General features: G+C 35.6%; 1 long non-coding RNA gene across 1 annotated transcript; it reads right to left on the bottom strand.

The window, feature by feature from the left end:
* Positions 1 to 281: 281 nt before the first annotated feature.
* On the bottom strand, positions 282 to 11,983 carry LOC110669570 (uncharacterized). Its single transcript, XR_009142666.1, has 3 exons — positions 11,661 to 11,983; positions 871 to 1,101; positions 282 to 615 (listed from the first exon to the last, which is right to left on the bottom strand). It is a non-coding gene; the product is annotated as an uncharacterized LOC110669570 (long non-coding RNA).
* Between the last annotated feature and the right edge of the window lie 3,653 nt (positions 11,984 to 15,636).

The raw sequence follows: 15,636 nt of genomic DNA, 5'->3' as shown, positions 1-15,636 counted from the left end.
ACATGGACTGGTACAGAGTTGAATGGTTTTACTTTCTTTGATGCTTCACCATTATATGTTGTAAGCTTAAACATTGTGAGTGCTTCTGAAAATCAACATCTCTTATTATCATTACGAAAGATAGATGTTAGTCCTCAGACTGTGGCTCTTGGTGTGAAATAATCTGATTTAAAGTTCTGCTGGACAATTCTTCTAGTGGTTGGAGCCCGATCATTACAGTCCAATTATGTAAAATAATTTTAGGACCAAAAGCTATCAACAGATGACCTTGTATCGCACCTTTCACTTCCTTAGAATAGACTTCTGAAGCCTGTAAATCAAAGTGACGGAATTAATACTGAAACATAAAACTATTAGAAAGAACAAAGAAGAAATATTTGAGGAAATGTTGAAACTTTTACAGTGCTTGGGTAGTTGGGTTTAAGGAAAAAATGAAAAGGATTTGACTTTTGAGAGCAAAGGACTGAACAATCCGAAAAGTACCAAAACTTGGGAATTATCTGGATTTTTCACAACAGAAAACAGAAGCACACGCCCTCTTGCTGCAACATCCTCCCCTTGCACATAAGCAGTCTCAATAGCTAAAAGTGTTTCATTCTCCTTTGTGGTTGTATTCTGCAATGGTGCGCTACATAAGTAAAAGAAAAACTACACACACATACACACAAAGAGAGAGGGAGAGAGATTACATAAATACTATCATATTTTTAAGAAAAGAAATATAACCAAATGAGCAAGAGTGCCTATGTGTTAATCTCTTAAGGCTGATCAACTCAAAGACAAATCACCAACGAGATAATCCACAACTCTCCCATCCCAACTCCAAAATAGAGTAATTGAATAGTTGGAATTATGAAGGAGAATACGTACAAACAATTTAACCACTCGCACAGCAAGTGCACTTTCAGAACTTTGCATTGGGATTGTAGCCTTAGTTTGCCAAGGGCCACCAGGTCTCTCTGGTTCCAAGATCCGAACCTCAAATTCTTTTACATTATAAGTTCGATGCTGTTCATCATAACTTAAATTATGACTCTCAATCTGATGGCCAACTTCTTGATTGACAAGTGATGCAAGAACTTGATTCACTGGCTTTTGAACCTGCAAAGAATATAGAGACACAGCATTACTGCTTCAGGGTATGCTCCAGAAAGAAAAATGTTACATAAAGCCATATAAATTAATAAAAACAATTTGCTACCAACATATATTAAATTAAATAGGTGACTGTACTACAGAATCATTCAGATGTTTGAGGTGATGAACAATTTGTTCTGCTTTTACAAACAGTGCAAACTTAAAAAACTGAAGGGGCATCACAAAATTGACAAATAATACGGCAGAAATGTGATTATAAACACTATGCTAATGCTAATGCCAGGCAACATCTGCTGAAAATCTAGAACAATTATTTTGACAAAAATCAATCCAGATATGAAGCAAGCAAAAACACAATCTACAAGGATAGGCAACTAAAATTTGATGACTCAAAAGATGCAGATAAAAAAGGAAGTGTTATTCAGAGCCCTCAAAACAAGCTTTAACAGAAGACAGGCAGAAGACATGGCAGCAGACAAACTCAAATTTTAGATGATGTTGCTGACATGGCTTGAACAAAAAAATTGTTGTTGACGTGACCCAATAATACGTATTCACTCATATGTTGATTGTTAATGTAACAACCCATATAAAAAAAAAAAAAAAAAAATATTGCTGATGGGATTTTTGGCGTGTGGCAGTGGGTTTCCCACTGTCACAGCCAACTTTTCTTTAAAAAAAAAAAAAAAAAAAATGTTTCAAAAATCGGGAGGAGGAAACCCCCCCCCCCCCATTCCTCTTCTTTCCCTCTCCTTCCCTCTCTTCTTCTTCTTCCTTTCTCCGGTGACCGGCCGGCGACGTCCCCAGCAGCTCCCCCCCCGGCGACCCTCGGCGACATCCGAACCACGAAACGGCGGCAAGAGAGGAAGAGGAGAGAGAAAACGCGCCATGATGGGCGCGACTTTCCGTAGCGATTCCGGCCGTCCGACGTCCGATCGAGGCGATTCGGTGGCGTTGGAAAGCTTGTTCCGAGCTTTCTTTGATACCAATTTTGAAGCAAATGGAGGTCGGATGAGTGAGATATGGAGGAGAGAAGTTTCGGTTTTTCAAGCTTTTTCACGGATCTACGACGACGATCCGAGACCACATATGGACCGAGGAAGAGGAGAGGAACATGGTGGTATGATCAGATTCGGCAAATGTCGCCATGATCGATGGCCACCACCGTCGCGGTGGTGCGTGATGGCCCTGAGCTATGGAGATGGTTCAACTTCAGAGGCTTCCTCATAAATTTTTGGAATTTTGAGACACAGATAAACTTCGGTAAGACAATTTTTATTATTTCTCATCATGGAGCATAAATACGATGTTTCTTAAACAGAAAAATTGGAGAAAAATTCTAAGAAAAATATATGATGAAAGTAAAATTATTTGGAGATATTCTATGGTGTTAGTTGAATTTTTGGGTGATCGTAGAATATTTTTGAGAAATATGGATGGATTTTAGTTATATTTTTAGCATGTGGGCATATAAGATTAATTGAAATTAAGATAATTAAATTTTATATAATTGGTTGAAGCTTGAGGATGGAGGTTTAAATATGTGAATATTTAATTGGGTTGAATTAGGAATATGTTAACTGTTGGAAACTTATGGAATCGAGTAAAATTCTTGAATAAAATATTCATGGGTGATTAGAAAATTACAATTCATTTTGCAATAGCCTTATAATATTATTAAGGACCGCGGGGCAAAATTTTAGAATTTTTAGAGCTTGTTTGAGTGGATTTTTGAAAAATGTCAATTATATGGACTAAAACGTAATTTTTAAAATTTTGAGTATAGTCTGATTTGGAGGGCCCAGGAGGGGCCATGTGATATTAATGAGATGTGATTGTGGAAATTGAGAATTTAGAAGTGTTATTTGAGCCTCTTTGCAGGTTGGGTAGGTCCTGTATAGGGAAACTCACGGATTTAGGCATAAATTAGGTGTCTATTGCCTCTTTAGAGTTTTATTTTGAGTTAGTACTAATAAATTTATAATTTAATTATTAGGTGATCGAGATCAACTATTTTCCTGCATCCAGCAGCCACAATAGTCGACGGTGTACTGTGAGTAGAATATTAATTTTAATTGTAATTTCGATATTATTATATGTTCAAGCATGCCCATGCATCACTTATATGCATATATTTATGTAGTTAAACTCTAGGCACGATTTATGATGCATTGATAATTGTTAAAGTGCCATGTATGTTGTTGTGGTAATTTGGAGCGGTGCAGCGTGCGTTGGCGTGTGTGTGATGTGGTGTGGACTATGGATAGGACGGGTTGACGGCTTGAGTTCTTATTTGGGACCCGGTCCTTGGGGTAGACACGCTTGAGTTCTTTCTTGGGACCCCGATTTGGTATTTAAGTGGAAGTCCGAAATGAGTTATTCACTGGCACTGTGTTGGATTTAAGAGAGTCAGATAGGGATCGGCTCCCATATATTATGATTGATGTTACAGTGCGTGAGTGCACCAAATTACCTTTTTGATGCTATAATGTGAATTTATTACTGATGATGCATTTAACTCAACAGGATGCATTAGTTTTAGATCGTTATAGAGATTACGGTTAAAATTGATCTTTTACTCTCTGAGTCGAACGCTCACTCCTGTTCACCATATTTTTCCAGTGCTACGGAGGAGACATTTTTGAATAACTGTCCCTTTCCTCTCAAAGTTATAAAAAGATTACTTAATTGTATTATTATTCTCTAAATTTGTAATTTAGGACTCCGCATGTGCTAGTAGTAGCATTAAGCCTATCAGAGACTGTATGAATTCAAGTTTTCATATTAATAAATGAAAAGAAAAAAATTTTATGAGTTTTAAATGGTTATAAATGAGGTAATAGGGTTGAGCTGGGCTCTCGATTTTAGTTTTCAAAAGTTAGGGCTAAGTTGGCCCAAAATGAAATTATAACAGTTTAATTTAAATTATCTTATATGCATATTGGGTCTAAATTGTGGGCCTGGTTATGGATTTGAGGAATAGTTAGGCTTACTACGGGCCTCGGGGGCTTTAAGCTGGCCCAGGTCCTAGTGCCGGTCCGGCCCATAGGTTGGGTCGTGACAAAGTTGGTATCAGAGCTTAGGCTCTAGATTCATGGGAAATAATATACTTGGGAGTGTAAAAGTAGTCTTGTTAGGATGTTACATGCGGAGTATAGGATTCTGCTTGCCTTTTTTCTCAGAATTCTTTGTTTCTAGATTCTGCTTTATACCTCGTGAAATATAAAAGTGCCTCAGTTAGTGTCTTGATTTTCGTGGAGTACACAGAAATGTGAAATAGAGTTAGTAGACATGTGAGATCTATCATGAGGATACGTACTCCAAGAAATGTTATATTTTGTCAGTATGGGTTTAAATGGTGTGCCCATTTCGTGCAAGGCACGAGTACATAAAGGTGAGTCTTGAAAGTACAGTTGCCCTAGATAAGGATGAGGATACCACTGCTGGCAGTCATCAGTGGATGACCCAGTTAGAATAAGTTTGTGATAATAGAATATTCAAGAGAGATAAGAGATTAGGAGACCTAGTCTGTCAGGACGTATCGTAGTAACTATACAATGTTCTCAATGTCTGCTCTGTAAGCTGCAGATTCTGATGCTGACATGAGATTATTGTGTAGAGCTGCGACTTCACTGTAGTGCTTATGATGAGGATGTTTGTAGGGTCTACTGTTTTGGTACAGCAATACCAGAACAGAGTTCTATATCTGCAGAGGAGTTGGGAACTCCTGGTTAAGAGTCTAGAGATAGAATATTGAGAGGTCACAGTGGGGTGATAACTAGAGTCAGTGACTCAGTTACCCTAGCATGAGCTAGAGTTACAATAAGAATTGCCATCAGACCAGATGTTTCGGATTAGTTGCAAAGTAAAGGTGACACCTATAGAGTGAGATTATCTAGTATTCAGTATGGAATTTTGGATAGTTTTTAAGATTATGACAAACATTTGGTTAGAACTTAGTGAGAATAGTATACCTTGTGTGTATCAAGATGAAATAAAGTACAACCCTACTACCTAGGGAAAGTCGAACTATGAATTGATGATACACAGAGCTATAATATGATAGGAGAGTCATTAATTTGACATGGTTTTGGGCAATGTGGTAAATGTAATATCTTTGTTGCAGCAAGTTAGGGTATAGTCCTATCTTTTCAGAAGGGATCGAAAGTTCTTACTAATAATGGTGACCAACTAAATAGTGCCTAGATGGGAGTAGAGTGTGGTAGAGAGAAGTTGGCTCGGGTATCTGCGGAGGATGCAAGTTCTATTATAGGAATCATATATAATCGATCACGATGGATGTAAATCCTTTGAATTGGATGACGGGTTTGGGTGCTTAACCTTAAGTTTTGGCTAATTGAGTAAACATGGATAATAATAATAATAACAAATAAATAAAATTATTACAGAATCAGTTCTGGAGGTGGTGAGGGTATTATGTAAGCTAAAGGATAAGAATAGAGATCATACAATAAAAGTATGATCAGTAATTTCTTTGAGTTCCTTTCTAATTTCAAATTATTCAAAACAATAGTATAATCTAATTATAATAGTGTTAAGAGTAATAAATTAACGAAGATAAATCACAGAAGGCCAATGGATAAAGAAAGTGCAGAATGAAAGTTTGGACAATTGATTGCAGATGCAATATAATCTAAATGCTAGTGGAAGTACTAGCTAGAGTGGTCAAAGGACCAAATCTGAGTAGCACAGACATATGATAACGCGATAGAGACTCGAAGATATAGTTAGCAAATCGCTATTATGTTAGGAAAAAGAATGGAACCAGGGATAGAATAGTCAAGTTCTATTTTGGGTAAGACAAAGGAAATAAATGAAAGGACAACCTAAAGAGCGCATAATAAAAGGAACAAAGTTAAGATATAGGATAGGCTAAGCGTTATTCTTGGCAAGGAGAATGACAAGGATGGAAAACCCAAAATGGGACCACATTAGTGAGAAAAGTGATGGAGGTATGGAATACAATAATAATGAGTAAATGTTAGAAGGTGTGCGATGGTATTGCGGACTACCTAAATAGGTAGAGAAAGAGAAGATAGTAAGCAGTAAGTTGAATAAAAGTCAATTTAAGGGATCAAATAGGTATGATGAGTGGAAAGAATTATAGATAATGACACATAGGTTTTAGATTAGACTTTTGAGATAGTGAGAAGGTAGTTAGAGGTTCGTTATGAATGTCAGGCAAGCATTGTTAGTGTGATCAACAGAATCACTTTGCAGTGAAGCAATAACGACAGAACAACAGTAACGGTAGAACGAGAAGTGACAAGTCTGGGTGGTTATAAATCACTAGAAAGTTCAAAGATCAACTTAATGACCGTAGATAAGGATGGAATTAGTGTTGGAAGAATTTATTAGTGAGAGAAATCTTTCAGGAATCAACAAAAGTTAAGGGCACAATATAAACGATGATAGATATGAATCATAGGTCGAGTATAAGTAAAGTTAATAAATTATAAAATATTATGTCAGGAAGGACAATGGTACGGTAAAGGGTTCATGCAGATGATACCTTATAGGTAGAGCACAATTGTGCTAGGAGATAATGAAATTTGGAGAGAAAGACCAAGAAACATAGGTTAAACGTTGTTATATGGACAATCGGGCGTAATTAAATATAAGAGGATATTTTTCTTTCTTTTCAAGTTTAGCTTGTGCTTTTGGTTCTAGAGGGTTATATAAGGAACAGAGACTGAATCAAGGAGACCTAGTTATTTGAGAGTTTGGTAGGCACCAATTCATACACAATTTCCTGATATGAGAATGACAGTAAGTGCATACCTAGTGTTAAGTATGAAAGGACGATCAGAGTAATAACAGGAGTTAAATTGAGTTAGCTACTAAGGCTTGCGACTGTTTTAAACCATGAGCTAGATGAAGTACTATTTATGGATGAGTTTCAATAGATGAAATTGTTGCTGATGGATAATTTGAGGTTGAAGTTTAGAAAGCTATAGGCAGTATATGTGATTATATTAAGGAGAATAAATACGTGAAGTATTTTATTTAGAATTAAGGCATGACACATATTTCCTACAGCCGTGTTAGTTCAGATGGAACTTATAGTTTATGGGGCTCATATTCATCCAGGATAAGCAATTTCCTACTAAGGCTGGTAGGGAATGATAATGTTCTGATAGTTAAGTTGGAAAAAAGGGGATACAAGAAAAATTTTCTATGGGTAATTATAAGTGTTACATAAGGTGAAGAATGTGCTGGTAGGAGTAAATCATAGGGTTAGAATTCTTGAAGTAATGAAATGAGTAATCAAGATAAGACTAAGAAATAAAAAGAAAGTTAAAGTTGATGATGGGATAGACATCTTTGAAGGAAAAGGTGTAAGGATGAGATAGGACTAAAATTAAGGAATAAGTAGAGCAGGTTGAAAAGATACCAACAATACCAAAAATAGGAAAAGGGAAGTGGATAAGATGCAAAGGACAGAAAAAGAGCTCGATAGAGCCAGTTATAATGATGAGGATAAGGAGGAATAGGTATGCTAGGAACACACTAAGGGATGTTTAAAATAAGTTATTATGAGATGATAGATTAAAGGAGTAGTGGAGCCTCGATCTGAGTGCCAATGTGTCAGAAGTAGGCCACAAACTAAGAAGCTATAGGAAGAAGTCTAGATATTTCCATTCCAGAGAAGGAGTGAGAATTGATAAAGTCGCATGGATTGAGTTGTCAGGGAATATAAACACTTTTGTTACCTAGAAGGAGAGACCCAGTTTACTTTCCAATATTGATAAATGATACACTTGGCCCTTAGTAGAGACTCTACCTGACTAGTTACATAAGATGGACAGAGGTTGGTCTAAGTACCTTAGTAATGACACAAAAGGAGATTAAAAATTTGAAATATCATGGGAGTGAGAAGATTTATAGGTATTGACCACTGAGGTCATAAGACGAGTGAAGATCTCGAACAGGATGCCTAGACTAAGTGCTACAGGAAAGCTACTCATAAGATACCATGGAACAAGGAACATAAGTTATGTCATTAGGGAAAACAGATATTATTAAAACAAAGGAATGATGACTGAAGTCACCAAGAGACATGTTGGGGCGTAATAAAAGTGAGGTAAACACCAAAGTTGATTAAAGTTATGAGACATCAAGTCAAGAACGGTGAGGTATAGCGAATACTTAAAATGTCAGAAAATGGTCAATGAATAGTTAGAAGAGTTTGAAGAATAAATGTTTTACCAATCTCTGCATAGCTGGAGGAGTAATGATTTCACTTGTTCCGATAATCTTCTTTTCCATATCTCTTGTTTCTTCGAAAATTCGAGGACGAATTTTTCTTAAGGGGGGAAGAATGTAACAACCCATATAAAAAAAAAAATAAAAAAAAAAATATTGCTGATGGGATTTTTGGCGTGTGGCAGTGGGTTTCCCACTGTCACAGCCAACTTTTCTTTTTTTAAAAAAAAAAAAAAAAATGTTTCAAAAATCGGGAGGAGGAAACCCCCCCCCCCCATTCCTCTTCTTTCCCTCTCCTTCCCTCTCTTCTTCTTCTTCCTTTCTCCGGTGACCGGCCGGCGACGTCCCCAGCAGCTCCCCACCCGGCCGGCGACCCTCCGGCGACGTCCAGGACCACCAGAAACGGCGGCAAGAGAGGAAGAGGAGAGAGAAAACGCGCGCACAGTGGGCAGCGACTTTCCGGCTTCGTCCGACGTCAGATCGAGGCGCTGCCTGTGGCGTTGGAAAGCTTGTTCCGAGAGCTTTCTTTTGATACCAATTTTGAAGCAAATGGAGGTCGGATGAGTGAGATATGGAGGAGAGAAGTTTCGGGTTTTTCAAGCTTTTTCGTCAGATCTACGACGATCCGACCGTTGGATCGACGATCCGAGACCACATATGGACTGAGGAAGAGGAGAGGAACATGGTGGTATGATCAGATTCGGCAAATGTCGCCGGCGACCGGCGGCCAGCCACCGTGCGCGGTGGTGCGTGATGGCCCGTGAGCTATGGAGATGGTTCAACTTCCAGAGGCTTCCTCATAAATTTTTGGAATTTTTGAGACACAGATAAACTTGGGTAAGACAATTTTTATTATTTCTCATCTGCGGAGCATAAATACGATGTTTCTTACACAGGAAAAATTGGAGAAAAATTCTAAGAAAAATATATGATGAAAGTAAAATTATTTGGAGATATTCTATGGTGTTAGTTGAATTTTTGGGTGATCGTAGAATATTTTTGAGAAATATGGATAGATTTTAGTTATATTTTTAGCATGTGGGCATATAAGATTAATTGAAATTAAGATAATTAAATTTTATATAATTGGTTGAAGCTTGAGGATGGAGGTTTAAATATGTGAATATTTAATTGGGTTGAATTAGGAGTTGGAAACTTATGGAATCGAGTAAAATTCTTGAATAAAATATTCATGGGTGATTAGAAAATTACAATTCATTTTGCAATAGCCTTATAATATTATTAAGGACCGCGGGGCAAAATTTTAGAATTTTTAGAGCTTGTTTGAGTGGATTTTTGAAAAATGTCAATTATATGGACTAAAACGTAATTTTTAAAATTTTGAGTATAGTCTGATTTGGAGGGCCCAGGAGGGGCCATGTGATATTAATGAGATGTGATTGTGGAAATTGAGAATTTAGAAGTGTTATTTGAGCCTCTTTGCAGGTTGGGTAGGTCCCAGGTATAGAAACTCACGGATTTAGCATGAATTAGTATCTATTACCTCTTTAGAGTTTTATTTTGAGTTAGTACTAATAAATTTATAATTTAATTATTAGGTGATCGAGATCAACTATTTTCCCGCATCCAAAGACCACAATAGTCGATTGTACTATGAGTAGAATATTAATTTTAATTGTAATTTCGATATTATTATATGCTCAGCATGCCCATGCATCACTTATATGCATATATTTATGTAGTTAAACTCTAGGCATGATTTTTGATGCATTGATAAATGTTAAAGTGCCATGTATGTTGTGGTAATTTGGAGCAGTGTGCGTGCGTTGGCGTGCGTGTGATGTGGTGTGGACTATGGATTGGACGGGTAGACACGGCTTGAGTTCTTCGCTGGGACCCGGTCCTTCGGGGTAGACACGGCTTGAGTTCTTTCTTTGGGACCCCGATTTGGTATTTAAGTGGAAGTCCGAAATGAGTTCTTCACGGCACCAGTTGGATTTAAGAGAGCGTATAGAGGATCGGCTCCCATATATTATGATTGATGTTACGAGTGCGTGAGTGCTCCAAATTACCTTTTGATGCTATAATGTGAATTTATTGTCGATGTTGCATTTCACTCTACAGGTGCATTAGTTTTAGATAGTTATAGAGATTACTGTTAAAATTGATATTTTACTCTCTGAGTCGAACGCTCACTCCTGTTCACCATATTTTTCCAGGCTACAGGAGGAGACATTTTTCAGAATAACCTGTCCCTTTCCTCTCAGGTTATGAAAAAGATTACTTAATTGTATTATTATTCTCTAAATTTGTAATTTAGGACTCGCATGTGCTAGTAGCATTAAGCCTATCAGAGACTGTATGAATTCAAGTTTTCATATTAATAAATGAAAAGAAAAAAATTTTATGAGTTTTAAATGGTTATAAATGAGGTAATAGGGTTGAGCTGGGCTCCCCTGATTTTAGTTTTCTGAAAAGTTCTGGGCTAAGTTGGCCCAAAATGAAATTATAACAGTTTAATTTAAATTATCTTATATGCATATTGGGTCTAAATTGTGGGCCTGGTTATGGATTTGAGGAATAGTTAGGCTTACTACGGGCCTCGGGGGCTTTAAGCTGGCCCAGGTCCTAGTGCCGGTCCGGCCCATAGGATGGGTCGTGACAGTTAATTATATATATGCTAAAATGGTAATTATTGTTGATGTTTTTACATGAAATTCTAATTTTTGGAAACATAATAAAATTTTATTTATTTTCATAAATAAGTTCCTTAAATACAATTTAAGGAAGTATGAGGGAAGAGAGAGAGGAAAAATTACTTTTTATTATACTAAGGGAAAAATTACTTTTTATTATACTAAGTTACATAAATATTAATTTTTTATAAATATATTAAGTAATAAAACATTAATTTTTTATTAAATTAGGATAAAATTAATTAACTAACTATAATTAAAACAAACTAAATAGAATTTACTATACTTGATAAAAATAAAAAATATTTAATTTTTTTTATCAAAATTTTAACCTTACCAGTAATATTATATAAAAATAATAATATTTTTATCACGTCAAAAATAATGTTTTAAATCAGTTGGCAACATTAGATGATAATATTGATAATGTCATCCGCCACATCAGAGTCCAAAAGCCTCAATTATGAAACTGCCCAAAATTGACGCTAAAGTTTGAGATTGGGCCAAAATTGATAAAAAAAATAATAATAAATGAATTGGCCAAAATGGATTTTTTTGTCAGTTTGCACTTTAAGAAAACACGATGCAAACATAGTCATTCATATTAAACAATTTAGCCTGCGCGTAGATTATACAACTGAAAGCCACATAATCAAGGATGTTGGGATTATACTTCACCTAGTGCGGAGTCCATGTACCGAATCATCAAAATCCAGAACTGAAATCTTTGCATCTTTAAATGCCAAGATAATAGAGTTTCTTCTTCTAGAACCACCACCACCTTCAATAGGCAGTACAGCCATTGACTCCCCGCTACCATGCAACCTACAAAAGTAATTTAAACAATCAAGGAACCAATCATTAATCAACTCTATTGTAGCCGAGTTAAACTAACACTAAACTGGGGATTTAAAGCAAAATGATAAACTTGATTGTGCAATGTGTGAGAGTAAAAATGATATTGGACGTTGAAGAGAGTGCAGTTCTGATGCCAAACGAAGTTGAGGAAAAACGTTAGAGTGGAGGAAAGAGGAGAGGAGGGCTTTTGGGATTGTGAAGATATAGTTCAAGCTCCACCTCATTCTGTGTTTGGCGGGAGGGAAAAGGCCGTGCAGTGGTGCACATCAATGACAACAACAACGTAGTTTTGGAACAAAACGGCAATGACTCGGGCGGGCTGGCGCTTGGGGGAAAATATGGTTTGGAAATGCTTTTATAGGACGTAATCGTTTTTTTTAATTTATTAGTAATTATTATAATTAATAATTACAGTATATGAATTTAATTAAAATTTATTATATATTATTTATATTTATATTAAATTTGATTGCTATTATTATTTAAATATTATTTTAATTAATTTAATTTTATATATTTTAATTGTTTATTTATATAAAAATATTTTTATTTTAAGAATTCATCTCATAAAAATAAATTTATTTTTTTACTTTTTCCAAATTATAAATTACTTTTTTTTAAATAATAATTTATTTATTAACATTTTTTTTTTTGCATGTTATCCTCAGACTTTTCAAATTGGCAAGAATAATTTCTAAAATAAAAATGGCAAGAATATCCATCATGCGGAAAATGGGCATGGGGCCATTCCGCGGTGAGATTGACACGATCCTCGACTTGTCGTTGTTAGCATACCGCTTGACCCTTGGACTGTTGTTTGGATTTAAATTAGGCTAGATTGAAAGAATTCACGAACATTGGTGAAGTCTTTGGATTTTAAAATAAATGATTTTTATAAATTTCTATGAATTTATAAATTCTCTATTGCTTGATACACCTAGGGGAATTATTATAAATATTATAAACATTAAAAAAATAATATTTTTTAAAGGGAAATTTTTTTTTTTATTCTAATAGTGTGACTTATGTGTTTAGAGAAAGGGTATATATGCACCGAGATATACTAAATAGTTTCTTCCTATTTAGAGTGTCTATTAGTTTAAGATTTAGGGGGACCAGAAACATGAATTTAAAATCCCTTTAATTTCGATTTTCAGTTGTCATGACCCAATCTATGGGTCGGATCGGTACTAGGATCTGGACCAGCCTAAAGCCCCCGAGACCCGTAGTAAGCCTAACTATTTCTTAACCCAATCCTAAGGCCCATTTTAAGCCCAATTTCAAGAATTTAATCGGATAGAGTCTGACCATAATATGGACTATACAATGGAAAATTTTTAATTCGCCCTACCTGTAAACACAATATATAACAATTTGGGGAGCTTAGCTCACCCTCTACATGCTCATAATGTCATAAAATTAAATGGGAGTTCAGCTCCCTCATCCAATCCAATCATACTCACACATACATGCATTTAATGTTCTTACAAATTCAACATAATATTATATTACAGTCCCAAATTGATTAAAATACTTCTAACACATGCGGAGTTTAAAATTTTGGCTAAATTGTACAAAATATATTAGATATTACTAATTGACCTGTGAAGAAGAGGAGTAGATTAGTCACAATAAGTAATCCTCCTGTAGCCTGAAAAAATAAGGTGAACAGGAGTGAGCGTTCGACTCAGAGAGTAAAATACCAATTTTAACTACAATTTCTCTCGTTACCCTAGAGCTAATGCATACTAAAGAGTAGAATACAAACCATCGAAATTTTTATACACATCACATAATAACAGCAAAAAGGCAATTTGGAGCACTTGCACATCCAATAATGTTCAAACAGTACATATATGGAAGCTGATTCGCTATACAGTTTTTTAATCCAACATCTGCCGGCGAGTATATCTCAAGCCGGATTTTCGCTTAATAGACCAAATGCGAGAGCCAACGAGATCATCTCGAGCCATGCTTACTGCGACTTATCCATAAAAAGATCGGGTCCCAGCGAGTCAAGCTCCAACCGTGTCTACCCGTCCTGTCCATGTCCAATATCACACACTATACACGCTGCTCTAAATTACCATAAAACAACATCCATAGCATTTAATCAATTAAGAATGCAATATAAAATGCGCATAGTATTTAACTACATAGATATATATTTATAAGTGATGTATGGCCATTGTAACACCCTCATTGTAGCAATTTCATATATTCTACTGTTCCGGTGACCCGTGTCGGTCTGGACAGCTAGAACGTTTGAAAAAATATTTAGACTAGAATGAGAACTCATAAATAACTCAAATAATGGTAAGAAAAAATTTAGAACAAATTTTAGAAATAAAATACAGCCAAGTTAAATGAGCCGGTGCCCAGCAATGGATAACCTAGTGGGAAATTGTGGTCCTCGCAGTTAGAAGCACTAAACCTATGGAAAAATTCATGAAATAATTTTTGGGACTCTAGAGAAGAGTCATTGAGGTTTCTATGGCATAAGAATGCCAAGAAAATGCTTAGAAAAATTTTTCGATCGGTACAGACCATTTTGGCTTAATAAGCCAAACGGAGAGCATTTTGGTCATTTCGTCTTCGGAGATGATTTTTGATCTACTTTTCTAGTTAATTAAATAATTATTATGACATAAAATGTGAATAAATATTGATAAAAATTAAATTGAAAATAAGTAGAAAAGAAAAGGAAAGAAAATGAAGGAAATTTAGAATTATGACATCACATGATGTCACTAAAATATCCCCACCCAATCATATTGTGACACCTATCTATAAACTTAATTAAAAGCATAAAATGGGCAGAAACATTGAAGAAAACAATCTGCTCCTTCTTCCTCAAATAGCTAGCTGACCCACTCTCTTCACTAACCTCCATTGATGCTCAACAAAAGCTTTAATTCCCACTTGATTTCATCATAAAACCTCACCGTCTCTTTATAAAAAATTTCTCTTACCACTAGAACTAGACTTGGGCAGCCATTAGAAGAGGAAAAAGTAAAGGAAAGTGAAGGGTAGAAATTCATCCAAGAGGTTAGTGCCATATCTCTTCCTTTTCTCTTTAAAATTGATGTTAGGAGTATGATATGAGTTAGAAAATTTAAAGAATTGAAAGAATATGTTGAGGAATTGAAAGCCATAAATTTTAGTAGCCATGAGGAACCTTGAGGAAATTATGATTTTGATGAAATTAAATTTGATTAGTAATGTTCTTGATGAGTTGTATATGGTAGAAGTTAAATTATAAGGTCTTATGCATGAATTGAGGTATTGAAAATTAGGGTTTTGAGCTATATTAGGGTTTGGCCATATTGATAGTAAATTGAAGTTTTAATGGTCAATTAGTAAGCATTTAGCTATGTTTGATTAGGAAATAAAGTGATTTGTGCCATGGGAATTGAGGTTAGATGTGCTGTCCAATGTGCCCTGCAGGTCTGGATGTGAGTCCAGCATGTTTGGGCAGCCACAACTTGAGTTGTGTGGGTTTAATTGGTGCAAGGCCAATTGGACATGAAATTAAACACATAATGACACAACTTTGAGGAAGGAACCCTATTCAAAAACCAAACTTAGGATGCCCTAAAAAATTGACCAAATCCAGGTAGCGTCAATACTGTCTGGGCAAAATGACTAAATGAACAGTGTTCATTCATTTGGTTATAACTCAGTGTAAAAATGTCCAATTGACCTGAAATTTATATCAATGGAAAGCTTAGGCAAATTAGAACAACTTTCATGTAGAACACAAACTCAAATTCTAAACTTAACCAAATGAAATTAC

This window comes from Hevea brasiliensis, chromosome 13, assembly GCF_030052815.1.
Source record: "Hevea brasiliensis isolate MT/VB/25A 57/8 chromosome 13, ASM3005281v1, whole genome shotgun sequence".
Lineage (NCBI taxonomy): Eukaryota > Viridiplantae > Streptophyta > Magnoliopsida > Malpighiales > Euphorbiaceae > Hevea > Hevea brasiliensis.
Note: the sequence above shows the minus strand (reverse complement) of the source record. Positions and strands in the feature narration are given on the sequence as shown.